The following is a 4500-nucleotide window of genomic DNA, read 5'->3' as shown; positions in this document are numbered from 1 at the left end:
TATATATACTCTGTAATAATAAGAAGTACCCGTTTGAGCGTGATCAAAAATAACAATTATTTCCTACAAGAGGATTTTTCAAATAGCAATTCTTATTTTCGATTTTGTTAATATTCATTAGGAAATTGACGATTTTGTAGTTGTTAAGTTTCATTTAGTTTCACATCTGTATGTAAGGGCAGAATGTATGCAGTATGTATACGGGAGAATGTACGATAAACGTTGAGCTGTTTTGTTTATCGCGTATATGGAATTATTCAACGTCAACGTTATGGGAAAGCAAGTGACGAGCCAAGCCTTCGCCAATTGACCTTCCTTCGTCGCTCGCACTATATTGCCTGATTAGTGTCGCAACCGCTCAAATACTGTTTGGTTCAGAGAGACGTTGGCTAGTATTTAAGCAACCCGTGGGACGATTTCAGAGGAGGGCGACTGGCAATCAGGCGCGCTAATGCCAATCAATTATGTGCCGGTAGTCGCGTGCCCTACGGCCCTCCTGCGGCGTCCTTGATGCCGCCGATACTCGCATACTAGAGCGGTCCTTTATCAACAAGGCAACATCCGGTGGCGGGCTTCGCGTATTAGTTATCGATTCCTGCCGGTTACACGATCAGTAGATCGATAGCACCACCGTCGATGCTTCGGCCGGTCTCACCGCTGCACGTTTACCTGCTGCGATCTCTGCAAGTGACACGTCTACGGAGTTGGATGGCTAGGTTAGGTGGAGATGGAAAGATCAACTGTCGCACCTCGGATATCCCTAGTGGCGGTATTTAATTGGAAACTGTGGATAGAACAGATTTCTGCTCGATAGGGCTCGTGGGTTTGGCAATAAATATTTAGTCGCGGTAATGAATAGAAATAAAAGTTCAATTCCGATCGATCATTTAGTCATCACTAGCTTCTGTCGTTAAATATTGTAATTGGTTTATTTTCACTTTAAATGTGTGTAAGTAATATATTCACATTTCGGATGTTTCTCGCAGCGTTATTTAACTGAAAATAGTGAATACAACAGTTGATCTTTTTTATTCGTAATGACATTAAATCGCTGCGCTGTCACATAAAGCGCTTTAAATGAAATTCATTATTAATTATCTAATCGTTATTATCGCGTACGTGTTAGTTATTTAAATGTTTAAATCCAGTAAAAATGAAAGTTATTCGTTTCGAATTGACTAGAACAGATCCGCATTCGATAAAATAGTTGTAGATACATGTATAAAAAAAAAGGTATTGAATAATGAGTGTTTGATAACTTTTGGTAGGAAAATCGAAAATATTTCTTGAAAAATATTGTTACAAAAAAAAAGGAATGTTCGTATATCGATCTTTGACAAGTATTTATTGCTTCTGATTGGTGTTTTATTAGTATCTATTCAAAACCCTACGTGCATCAACAATTTACTACGCATGTTTCGCATTGCATAAAATAAATATTGCTTCTGCTGTATCTGCGATATTTACATTAAATCGCATACTATCGTTCAAATCTGATGTGAAACGAAATGCTCGCTTGCCCGCTTGTTGAGCGCGAATAGGTCGGCGTATTCATTAGCGTGCCGGGAATCGCCGCGCCGCGCGTCCGAGTGGAATTTATCGATCGGTGATCCATGACCCGGTGATCGACGCCTGTCATTTAATTAACGATTCGATGGGATATTTGTGCCGCTGTTAGTAATCTAGCAAAGCGAAGCAACGTTTATGGATTTTTCCGGGCATGCGGCACCATGATCAACTAGCTAAACGAGTTGTATCATTATTTAGAAGCGTGGCCGTTCGCGCTGTGAGCACCTCGTAAAGCTGGATATTGCGTTTTATGAACAGCATCGAGCTAGCTAAAATGTACGCGGTAAATGCGCCGATCACGCATGGCGTTTTCATAACTGAAACAAAAATGCTGTGAAAAATACTCAAAACCGCCGTGAAAAACACGAGGCTACGCGCAGTGCTAGTATGTGTTCGTACTGTGTATTTTGTACTACATTCTGTCATCCTATTTAATGTCGTCCGCAGTGTGCCGTTACGTCCGCTTAAATCGTCGATTTATTTTATTTACTGTTGGATGTAATCGATTTCCGGCCAGCTCCACTGTCGACGGTTTCGATTCTCGTGCTGGTCGGCCATGTTAGCCGATTACAGTAGTTATCCGTACCTGTTGGATTATATATTTACTAAAAACGTGCAGTTTTCGGCCTTTTTTATTCGGAAACAATATTTTAGTATCAAGTTAATAATTTATACCTATATGAATACATATATAGACAACGTCGAAAATTTCCGCAAATTGACAAACAGAATGAATAATTGTTGCTCTATTGTTTTTCGATATATTTGCCCTTGGGCTGTAGACACTTGTTTATTCAATAAAATCAATTGATTGTATCATTTTAAAGGCATCTCAAACATCAGATTTCCAAGGCTCGATTGCTGTTTCAATTGAAAGACAAATATCTATTACATTCACTTTTCTCTGTCGCATTAATCAATGCGCTTTAATAACACTATACTTTATTACTGTAAATAATATTAATAATATTGATAATGTTTCTCATCAAATCATCGTCAAATTCTGATGAAAACGTTTGCCTTGCTCTCTTGTCGCACCTAAATTATTCAATAAGAAATGCTATATCTTAAAAATTTGGCCTCTAATAAAATTTTTCTGGCAACGTATTCAAACTTGACGCTTCAAAATGCATTAAGAAAGTTATTTCCTTTTCTTGCACTAAAAATTATTAACCCTCTTACCGTACCAATATGGGTAACTAGTGATCGAGCGATTCCTGTTCGTGCAAGTTTCTTTGAGTCTTTCGGTAATTATAAATTATACTACACACACACGTTTTATTTATTTTCCAAAATATAGAGTCAATATTTATTCTAGAAAGTTGAAAGTATATTGGTGAATTTTTAGAGATTTTTTAAATTGTTTTGGAGAGATGAAAAAACGAAGAGATTCTAGTGACCCCCTTGATGGTATGGATGAGGCACTAAATTGTACAGGATACGGTAAGGGTTAAAAATTTGTAGACTAGTATAATATATTACAAATACATTTAGGTATGTATAGGATATAGATAATTCACTGGGAATTGTTTAGGCAAAAAAGATCTAGCTTTGACCATTATAGGCTTGAATATTCTTATACTTAGTGTTTAATTCTTGTCGGTCTCCGAATAAAAATCTTATTATGTATATTGTATTCATTCGACATAGTATTAGTATCTTGGGCGTATATCTTGATATCAAAACGAAAACTCCTATTCTATTGTACGTTTTACGATTTGAGAAACATTGAAATCGATCGTTGGCGATTGGTGCGCGTGTAAGTGCAGTGTTGCAAGAAGGTTTTTTGTCGGAAGGAAACAAAATGGGACATTTTGCCCAGGTCGGCAATTTGTAGAAGAAGCGTGACGCAAATACGAGTCATGGCAGCTAAGGCTACAGGGTAAGGGCAATCCGATAAATCCAACAAGTTCACATATTGAATCGGCGACGCCGCCAGAAGTAACGCCCAGAAAGTCCGAGCATAGGTGAATAGTGGAATGCCATCTCCTCTAATCTCGTATATACGACCGCAATAAAGTGTCAATCTCACAGGAGATACATTCGGAACCCGATCTCGATTGGCGTGGCGGTGACATGGACCGTGCGTTTCGCCCGAATCGTGATTCACGACATTGGAACTGATACCAAAACCGACAGAGATAAGGCGAAATTGAAATTGCAATACAAAGATTGCAAACTTACCGCCCATTCGTCAATGTAGCCCTGAAAAAAAATCTTATGTCTCATAATATTATATAATAATTTTAAGAATCTTTCGTATTTTAAATTTATGAAGATTTCTAAAAAACACCAAACTTCTTCAGATTCTATAAACTTTCTTTGGAAATTATAGAATAAGAAATCTTAGAACATTTTACAAATCACGTGTATAAAAAGTTCCAGAAGAGATGTAAACTTTTTCAGCATTTTTTATTCTAGTAAATAAATCTGAGAAATTTTTTTTTTAAATTAAAAATTTTCTCAGATTGTAAAATTATACAAACTTTTAAAAACTTTAAAAATTTATATAGAGAAATTCTGAAAATTATATAAAGAATTCTACGAGAAAGAAAAATTTGCCAGGGGATTCAAGTTTATAATTTATCTAATCTAATCCTAATTATTGCAAATGATATTTCAAACTTAACTCTTTGAAAACGGGAATTCCTAGCAAAAATATTTACGGAAAACTTTGTTTTCTAAGGATTTTCAGAGTTGTTGAATTCGATTCTGGCCGAATTCTAAAATTGATAAATTTCAAAACGAATAATCTAATTATCGTGAAACTCGATTTTACAATTCTCGTATCGCTGAGTTTGAATACCTGAAAATGTCGAATTTCGAAAAGATAGTAATCTCAAATGGAAGATCGTGTTATTAAACGCTGATAATCAATACTTGAAAGTCAATTTGGAAATCAGTATTAATTGTTTGCATAAATTGATCAGC

This window comes from Trachymyrmex cornetzi, unplaced genomic scaffold (assembly GCF_001594075.2).
Source record: "Trachymyrmex cornetzi isolate Tcor2-1 unplaced genomic scaffold, Tcor1.1 scaffold715, whole genome shotgun sequence".
Taxonomy (NCBI): domain Eukaryota; kingdom Metazoa; phylum Arthropoda; class Insecta; order Hymenoptera; family Formicidae; genus Trachymyrmex; species Trachymyrmex cornetzi.
The sequence above is the reverse complement of the archived record's forward strand: the minus strand, read 5'-3'. Positions refer to the sequence as shown.